Below are 10810 nucleotides of genomic sequence, written 5' to 3' on the forward strand. Positions count from 1 at the left end.
TACATTCACTAACGCTTTCCCACTTTCCTTCCTGCATCCCGCAATTCGCCTTTTTAAAGAATTTGACTCCACCAGATCAGTAAGATTCGTGTCGGGGGCTACACATTCCCTTTGACTCGGTACCCCCTTCCGACGTCCCGTTTACCGCAATTCCGAGTTTGAAGATTTGACCTGCACCATCAGGAAGATCGTGTCGTGTGTCCGTGGCTACACATTCCCTTTGACCTGGTACCCACTTTCCGACGTTTCGGTTTTCACCGCAATTCGCGTTGAAGATTTGACATCCACCATCAGGAAGATCGTGTCGGGGGCTACACATTCCTTGACGGTACCCTCTTTCCGACGTCCCGTTCCCCCGCAATTCGCGATTGAAGATTTGACTCCACCATCAGTGAGATCGTGTCGCAGGCTACCACATTCCCTTTTACGGTACCCACTTCCGACGTCCCGTTCACCCGCAATTCGCGTTTGAAGATTTGACTCCACCATCAGGAAGATCGTGTCCGGGGCTACCACATTCCCTTTGACGGTACCTCCTTCCGACGTCCCGTTCACCCGCAATTCGCGTTTGAAGATTTGACTCCACCATCAGGAAAATCGTGTCGGGGGCTACCACATTTCCTTTGACGGTACCCCCTTCCGACGTCCCGTTCACCCGCAATTCGCGTTTGAAGATATGACTCCACCATCAGGAAGATCGTTTCGGGGGCTACCACATTCCCGTTGACGGTACCCCCTTCCGACGTCCCGTTCACCCGCAATTCGCGTTTGAAGATTTGACTCCACCATCAGTGAGATCGTGTCGGGGGCTACCACATTCTCTTTTACGGTACCCACTTCCGACGTCCCGTTCACTCGCAATTCACTTCTATTGGCGACACGAGAAAGAGAGACAGCGATTCGAGATTCACGAAACGTTAAACCGCTTGAGTTCGCAACGGAAGGTAAAAGGCGCCTGACTACTTCTCGAAGACGCGCGCGCCGCCTCGCAAAAGGTCGTTAATTTCGCCCCTATGACAAAAAAACAAAATTCCGCCACGCAGGAGTTGTGCGCGTTTACAACATCTTTCCGACGACACCAATTTCAAAAGAATCGGACCAAAACTGTAGTAGAAGATAGGAAAAAACTGAAAAACCTTCACGTTCGTATACTAATCTCGAGGATGACGCCCAGATGTCGCCAACCCCACATCATGTAGCCATGTCCCTAAGGTTGACAAATTTCACGGCCCTGTAGATACACGTACACCCGTTGCCTTTCTACAAGAGTTCTTCTACGCGCCCACATTTGCTGCCAGCCAGCCAGCCAGCCAGCCAGCCAGCCAGCCATCCAAAGTGAGATTAAAAGCTACTTTTTACAAATAAATTTGCAAAAATGCGCTAAAAATTCATCTAACCCTCACAACTAAGGGTTCAAATTATAATGATGTTTAGAGGTGTCAGTGTCGTCAAAGAATTGGCTTTCACTTATATTGGCGACCGTCCGAAGGGTTGAAATCCACCCTTGAAGTATAAAAATTCATCTAACACTCGGCAAAAAGAACGATATTTTTCTCGCGCCCATTTTTATTTTTAGAATCAATAAAAATTTGCATTCATTTTGCTAAGGAGATGAAATGCACCCTAGAAATGGCACAATATTCATTTAAGGGTTACATACACAAAATATGTTTCAAATTTTTGTGTTTTTTTTTGTCCGATTTCACAAACGGTTTCCAGCCATTATAATATAATATCGTGTCATTATAATATTTTCATCCTGGGTAACCTTCGTTTTAGTTTGTAAAAGTGTGGACAAAGAAGCATGTCCAGATTTCGCTACCCTAAACGGCAGATAAGTGAATACCAATATTTTGGGTTACTAGCAATCAAATCCTTGCAGCTTTTTCAGTGAATCTTAGTATCTACACAACCGTCTTTTTAAACTGATATTTATTTGTGATTCCCTATACGCACGGTTGCTAAATGAGAGGCAATTTACTGTATACGGGAGATCAATCTTAAATTTTGAGTAAACAGATGGAATATGAACCCTATTCCCTGTGATGTTCTGTCGGGGTTGATTGTATACCTGACTTATCTCTTTTCTCTTTAATTTTTGCTTAATTGTAGCTGCTGGAAACGGGGTGTAAATTTCATACAGGTTGCATTCTTGCATTATGTTTTTGTAAAAAAAGGCCTTCTTACCCATTTTACATAGAAAAGTTTTAGGACAACAGTATGTAGCCTTAAAGATTATTACGATTAATTAATGGTAGAGTCTCTAGAACGAAAGTGCTAAAAATTGATTGATCTACCCTTGACAATCTCTTACGTGTTAAATATCAATTTCGTGTATTAAACCAAAAGGACACACTTCATCTAACTCTTTATCCAACTATAGAAAGTGCAATAATCCTTACTTCTCATGACTGTTGTAACATCTAGATTCGAGAAATATTAAGACAAGAGGATCGTGACCAACATTTTCATTACAACTTGGCCTTTTTGATCTCCATCCGCAATAAAGGTAATAATAATAAAAAAAGATTTCTCTCCGAGGTAATTGTTATAGCAACATTATTTATTTATAGAAGAAATTCCAAACGAGATCTTATTAATTATACGACCTTCCCACATCTGGCGCAGTACAATGAAAACCTAATTTAACGTCCATTGCTTTCATCGACAAATTATCAAACATTAAAGTTGATTATAAAGCACATGGGTAAGTTTGGTAACGAGATTTGCAATAAAGGAGCGCTAAAGTGAAAGTTCGTATAATTGCCGAAGAGGAGCAAGCATCAACGAGCGGAAAAGTTAACCTCGAAAACACATCCTCCTATATTTCACAAGAAGACGTCGGCGGTTACGTAACTTTCTTCCCAATGTGACCTTTAAGGTTCATTTATTTACATATTATGTGAAAAGTTCAGCGGTTTGTCTTTCTGCTGTCACAGCCGGTTGAATTTGACGCGGTCAAGGATGGCGCGCAGGTGGACTCCAATGACCAGTTACATTTTACTATTTAGATGAGATATGCAACACTTTTCCCTGTAGGTGATCAAGTTTGTTTGCACTAAAACCTGCTAATCTTGATTTGATACATGTGCGGTAGGATTTTTCCTCCATTCCAGATTAATGTATTCTTTGCAACTTACTTGAATAAAATAACACCGCCGGAGAAAGCTAATAAACCAACTATGCAAGAGGTCAGGTCCTTCCCGAAATATGTAAAGAAAATAAAAAACCAGCTCTAAAGGGTAAGGTAGAGCTTTTCAATGGTAATTTTGGCAAAAATTCAAGTAAATTAGATACGATTTTTAACGGAATACACTTTTATCTGCCCCCAGGCAGATATAAGGGTTAAACTCTTATTAAATTCTATCTCTGCCATGTGATCCTTGAGAAATTCGAAATTATTACATTTTTAAACTGACAACGAACTCTAAAGGCAGAGAATTCGAGCAAATTAGTCGATTTTAAACGGAATAAATTTACTCTGGTCGCAATCAAAAATTTTCTTGAATTATATACCTGCCATGTGATCACTACGAAATTCGAAATTATTGCATTTTAAAACTGGAGACTACCTAACTTTAAAGGCAAAGGTAGAGCCTTTCGATGGCAATTTCGGTAAAAAAATCGAGCAAAGTAGGTAAAGTCGATTTTAAACAGAACACTTTTCTCTTCTCGCGGTCCAAAATAGGGGTGGTTTTCTGTTCAAAATCTTATTAGATTCTATTACCAGCATGTGGTCCCTACGAATTTCGAAATTGTAAAATTTTGAAACTGAAAACTAACTTTAAAGGGAAAGGTAGAATCTTTAGATTGCAATTTCGGAAAAATTCGAGCAAATTAGAGTCGATTTTAAACGAAATACACGTTTCTCTACTTGCAGTCAGAAATAGGGGTTGTTTTATGTTCAAAATCTTGTTAATTTCGATCTCTAGCACGTGGTCCATGAGAAATTCGAAATTATTGCATTTTAAAACTGACAACGAACTCTAAAAGCAAAGGTAGAGCCTTTCCATGATCATTTCGGCAAGAACTCGAGCAAATTAGAGTTGATTTTAAACGGAATACACTTTTCCCTACTCGCAGGCAGAAATATGGACTGTTTCTGTTAAAAATCTTCTTAAATTCTATCTCTGACACGTGATCCCTACGAAATTCGAAATGATTGCATTTTAAAACTGAAAACTAACTCTAAAGGTAAAGGTAGGGCCTTTCAAGGACAACTTTGACAAAAATTCGAGCAAATTCGAGTTGATTTTAAACGGAACACACTTTTCTCTGGTCGCAGTCAGAAATAGGGGTTGTTTTCTGTTCATAATCTTATTAAATTCGATCTCTAGCATGTGATCCCTACGAAATTCCAAATTATTGCATTTAAAACTGAAAACTAACTCTAAATGTAAAGATAGGGCCTTTCGAGGGCAATTTTTACAAAAATTCGACAAAATTAAAGTCGATTTTAAACGGAATGCACTTTTCTCTGCTCGCAGTGAGCAATAGGGGTGATACCTGCCATGTAATCCCTAGGAAATTCGAAATTATTGCATTTTAAAACTGAAAAGTAACTCTAAAGACCTTTCTATGGCAATTTCGGAAAAATTCAAGCAAATAGAGTTGCTTTTAAACGGAATACACTTTTCTCTGCTCGCAGTCAAAAATAGGGGTTGTTTCTGTTAAAAATCTTCTTAAATTCTATATCTGACACGTACGTGATCCCTACAAAATTCGAAATTATTGCATTTTAAAACTGAAGACTAACTTTAAAGGCAGATGCCTTTCGATGGCAATTTCGGTAAACATTCGAGCAAAGTAAAGTCGATTTTAAACGTAACACACTTTTCTCTTCTCGCAGTCCGAAATAGGGGTGGTTTTTCTGTTCAAAATCTTATTAAATTCTATTACTAGCATGTGGTTCCTACGAATTTCGAAATTGCTACATTTTGAAACTGAAAACTAACTTTAAAGGGAATGGTAGTCTTTAGATCGTAATTTCGGAAAAATTCGAGCAATTAGAGTCGATTTTAAACGAAATACAATTTTCTCTGCTTGCAGTCAGAAATAGGGGTTGTTTTCTGTTCAAAATTTTATTAATTTCGATCTCTAACACGTGGTCCTTAAGAAATTATTGCATTTTAAAACTGACAACGTACTCTAAAGGCAAAGGTAGAGCTTTTCCATGATAATTTCGGGAAGAATTCGAGCAAATTAGAGTTGATTATAACGGAATACACTTTTCCCTACTCGCAGGCAGAAATAGGGACTGTTTCTGTTCAAAATTTTCTTAAATTGAAATCTCTGACACTTGATGCCTACGAAATTCGAAATGAATGCATTTTAAAACTGAAAACTAACTCTAAAGGTAAAGGTAGGGCCTTTCGAGGGCAATTTTGACAAAAATTCGAGAAAATTAAAGTCGATTTTAAACGGAATGCACTTTTCTCTGCTCGCAGTCAGCAATAGGGGTGGTGTTTTGTTTAAAACCTTCTTAAATTCGATACCTACAATGTAATTCCTAGGAAATTCGAAATTATTGCATTTTAAAACTGAAAACTAGCTCTAATGGCAAAGGTAGAGCCTTTCGACGACAATTTTGACAAAATTCGAGAAAATTGAAGTCGATCTTAAACGGAATGCACTTTTCTCTACTCGCAGTCAGCAATAGGGGTGGTTTTCTGTTTAAAACCTTCTTAAATTCAATACCTGCCATGTAATCCCTAGGAAATTCGAAATTATTACATTTTAAAACTGAAAACTATAGCTCTAACGGCAAAGGTAGAGCCTTTCGAAGAAAATTAAAGTCAATTTTCAACGGAATACACTTTTCTCTATACTCGCAATCAGAAAGAGGCGGTTGTTTTCAAAATCTTATTAAATTCGATCTCTAGCACGTGATCCCTACGAAATTCCAAATTATTGATTATAAAACTGAAAACTAACTCTAAATGTACAGGTAGAGCCTTTCGAGGACAATTTTGACAAAAATTCGGGCAAATTAGTGTGGATATTAAACGGCATGCGCTTTTCTACTCGCAGTTGTTTCTTCATGTGATCACTATGAAATTCCAAATTCCTGCATTTTAAAATTGAAAACTCCAAAGGCAAAGTAAAGCCTTTCGATGGCAATTTCGACAAAAATTCGAGCAAATTAGAGTCGACTTTAAACGGAATACATTTTTCTCTGCTCGTAGTCAGACATAGAGGTTGTTTTCTGTTCAAAATTTTAAAATCTATCCATACTCCATAGACCCTTACGAAAGTCGAAAATATAGTACCAATTTTAAATTACCTCTGATAAGAGTATGGAATCTGGTCTAGGGAAAATTGTTTTCGAATTTCTTCTGATCTGTTCGTCACAAACGATTTTCTCGATTACGAACCTCATGACACACTGTTGAGGGTTTAAATGCGTTAGGTTGCCTTCAGCGACGGACCTATGGGGGGGCAAGGGGGGGCAGGCTGCCCCTCCAATACTTAACTAATTGGCAATTTTGACAAGAGTTGGTAATTTTCATTACCAGTTGGCGAATGCCGCGAAAGTAGGTAAATCGTAAATACTTAATAAATACTACCCGTTTGAGTTGGAAATTTTTACAGTTGAGTTGGCAAAATGTCATGTCTGCCCCCCCGATTTTTTTGTCTAGGTCCGTCCCTGGTTGCCTTTAGTTTGGGAAGAGCATAGGGATATCAATGGGAATGAGGATTTAGAAATTAGCATACTAGGAAATAAAAATTAATATTTGATGAAACCTAGTTAAACTATTCTATACAAAATTACCCAGAAACACTAATCTTCTTTTATATCTGCGTACATAGTACGCATATACACGAATGGAAAAAAGGATAGAAACAACTAGTTGGCAGTTTGTCAAAATTGTAATCTTTTGTCTGTAAGAACCATCTAAAAATTGAATGGTTGGGTACTTTAGCCAAAATCCCACTTTAAAAAGTTTCCTAATAATGACCATTATTCAACAACTTTTCTTGAAAAATCGTAACTTTAAAGACAACCGAGATGTTACGTCTGAATGTTACATATAAATAGTTGTAATCACCAATAACCATTCTAAGGTGCTCAACTTATTTTTGCTATTGATGACTTCACGCACTTAAAAAACGAAGTAATGTTCTTTACACATTACAAATTTTAAACACGAACGCTTCTTTATTTTTATAAACCCATCGTGCACTGAACTTTGGCAGCCGAAACGTCAATAAATCTCTAATTAATTGGTTCCGTACCATTATAGATTGATCTACCCAAAATAAATGCCTCATTTAAATTGTTTCTAATTACGTTACCGAAACGTGGGCGCCATCGGCATTGACTTTCTCTCCTTGTCATAAAAATAAACCTCTATACTAAGAACACACCGGCACATTCAGTAAGTGGGCAGCGAGTTTTTGCACGGGATTACAGTGCCCCTTTGTCTTGTTTTAGTTTAAAAAAAAAGAGGAAACTGTCGCCTAAGGGAGGTCTCTTTGAAATTTTTTACGTGGAGTCTGATAAACCCAAAAAGTAAATTTCGTCGCTATACATTAAATGTTTCATTATTTTGTTATATTTCTTGAGGCTGCAAGCATTTGTGAAACCTCCAGTAAAAAGTAATATAATTGTAACTTTGAGCAAAACAGAAAAGTAGAGATATTTTTCTTCCAAAAGGAAGGAATCTTCTGCTTCAGAAATTTACAAAAAAATGATCTTTTACCTTTACCGTGGACCTAAGCCGCGAAAGCATAATTAAACAATCTTTGGAAGCAATAGGGCACGGTATTATACCCTTGAAAAGATCTAAAAACGACTCGTAAAAATGAATCGATTTTCACTTTTGCTCTTATTTCCCAAGTTGAGACCTTTTCACTCAAATTAATCATATACCGTTGCATTTTGGAATTGGAAATTTTACACTGGAGAAACAGTTACGTAAATAGAGAAGATAATTTTAGTCACTCCGTGAAATGCAGCATTTGGATTGCTTAAAAAAGGGTTCTGCATTTAGCTGATCAAATAAGAGCAAACCCAAACACTGCAGTAAATTGAAAATTGGAATTTCAGTAAAAAGCGTGTTGATTGTTCAAAACGAAAGCTATATTTCCTTAATTATCGTTGACAAGTATAAAAAGAACAAATTTGTTACTAAAATGTTACCTTATACGTTGGACTTGTAGACGTAGAACTGTTTGCGAACCGGAACACAAAACACGACTGATTATAGAACATGTACATAAGGTAATGATAACCTCAAGGTCAGATTTGCATCCCTCCGTAGCTTACTCACTTTATATAATTATGAATCACTACAATAAAAGCGGAATAATGGATTTAAAGACGCTTATCGATGCGATTCTCATATTGAATCCTAAATTTTATTTTTCACCAAGAAGCGAAAAATTAAGTGATTTTCTGCTAATAAATAGTGCCTATAGTCTGTTCGAGTTTTCGCTAATTAATAGCTGCCCGTTACTCACCATTTACAGATGTGTTACGCGGCAACAGTCCTCAAGCACCCCTCAAACTGCACATGCAATTGTCACCCCAATTCGGTCTTACTGATTATCCTCATATATACCTTGAGAAGAGTGCAACTTTTGTAGGGCATCAAATATTTCAATTTCTTTGATTGATTTTGTTTAAATAGACTACAAGCAACCCTTAAACTGCACATTCAATTGCCACCCCTCGCGATTTTAAAATTAACAATTTTTTTTAGAAATCCAGTCTTACTAATTATTCTCATATACCTTGAGAAAAGTTCAACTTTTGTAAGGCATCAAATATTTCAATTTCTTTGATTGATTTTGTTTAAATAGACTACAAGCAGCCCTTAAACTGAGCATGCAAATGTCACCCCTCGCGAATTTAAAATTAAGAATTTTTTTAGATATTCTTCGTTAGCCATTATTCTCATATTCCTTGAGAGGAGTGCAACTGTTGCATTGCATCAAATATTCCAATTTCTTTGATTGATTTTGTTTAAATAGCCCTCAAGCAACCCTTAAACTACACATTGAATTGTCACCCCTCGCGATTTTAAAATTAAGAATTTTTTTAGAAATTCGGTCTTACTATAATTATTCTAATATACCTTAAGAAGAGTGCAACTTTTGTACTGCATCAAATATTTCAATTTCTTTGATTGATTTTATTTAAATAGACTATAAAAAACCCTTAAACTGCACATTCAATTGTCACCCCTCGAGATGAGAAGAGTTCAACTTTTGTACGGCATCAAATATTTCAATTTCTTTGATTGATTTTGTTTAAATAGACTACAAGCAACCCTTAAACTGCACATTCAATTGCCACCCCTCGCGATTTTAAAATTAACAATTTTTTTTAGAAATTCGGTCTTACTGATTATTCTCATATACTTTGAGAGGGGTGCAAATGTTGTATTGCATCAAATATTCCAATTTCTTTGATTGATTTTGTTTAAATAGTCCTCAAGCAACCCTTAAACTGCACATTCAATTGCCACCCCTCGCGATTTTAAAATTAATAATTTTTTTTAGAAATTCGGTCTTACTGATTATTCTCATATACTTTGAGAGGGGTGCAAATGTTGTATTGCATCAAATATTCCAATTTCTTTGATTGATTTTGTTTAAATAGTCCTCAAGCAACCCTTAAACTGCACATTCAATTGCCACCCCTCGCGATTTTAAAATTAACAATTTTTTTTAGAAATCCAGTCTTACTGATTATTCTCATATACTTTGAGAGGGGTGCAAATGTTGTATTGCATCAAATATTCCAATTTCTCTTATTGATTTTGTTTAAATAGTCCTCAAGCAACCCTTAAACTGCACATTCAATTGCCACCCCTCGCGATTTTAAAATTAATAATTTTTTTTAGAAATTCGGTCTTACTGATTATTCTTATATACTTTGTGAGGGGTGCAAATGTTGTATTGCATCAAATATTCCAATTTCTCTGATTGATTTTTTTAAATAGTCCTCAAGCAACCCTTAAACTGCACATTCAATTGCAACCCCTCGCGATTTTAAACTTAAGAATTTTTTTTAGAAATTCGATCTTACTGATTATTCTCATATACCTTGGGACGGGTGCAAATGTTGTATTGCATCAAATATTCCAATTTCTCTGATTGATTTTGTTTAAATAGTCCTCAAGCAACCCTTAAACTGCACATTCAATTGCCACCCCTCGCGATTTTGAACTGAAGAATTTTTTTTAGAAATTCGGTCTTACTGATTATTCTCATATACCTTGGGACGGGTGCAAATATTGTATTGCATCAAATATTCCAATTTCTTTGATTGATTTTGTTTAAATAGTCCTCAAGCAACCCTTAAACTGCACATTCAATTGCAACCCCTCGCGATTTTAAACTTAAGAATTTTTTTTAGAAATTCGATCTTACTGATTATTCTCATATACTTTGAGAGGGGTGCAAATGTTGTATTGCATCAAATATTCCAATTTCTCTTATTGATTTTGTTTAAATAGTCCTCAAGCAACCCTTAAACTGCACATTCAATTGCCACCCCTCGCGATTTTAAAATTAATAATTTTTTTTAGAAATTCGGTCTTACTGATTATTCTTATATACTTTGAGAGGGGTGCAAATGTTGTATTGCATCAAATATTCCAATTTCTTTGATTGATTTTGTTTAAATAGTCCTCAAGCAACCCTTAAACTGCACATTCAATTGCAACCCCTCGCGATTTTAAACTTAAGAATTTTTTTTAGAAATTCGATCTTACTGATTATTCTCATATACCTTGGGACGGGTGCAAATGTTGTATTGCATCAAATATTCCAATTTCTTTGATTGATTTTGTTTAAATAG

Source organism: Photinus pyralis, unplaced genomic scaffold, assembly GCF_008802855.1.
Source record: "Photinus pyralis isolate 1611_PpyrPB1 unplaced genomic scaffold, Ppyr1.3 Ppyr1.4_LG3b, whole genome shotgun sequence".
In the NCBI taxonomy this organism is placed as follows: domain Eukaryota; kingdom Metazoa; phylum Arthropoda; class Insecta; order Coleoptera; family Lampyridae; genus Photinus; species Photinus pyralis.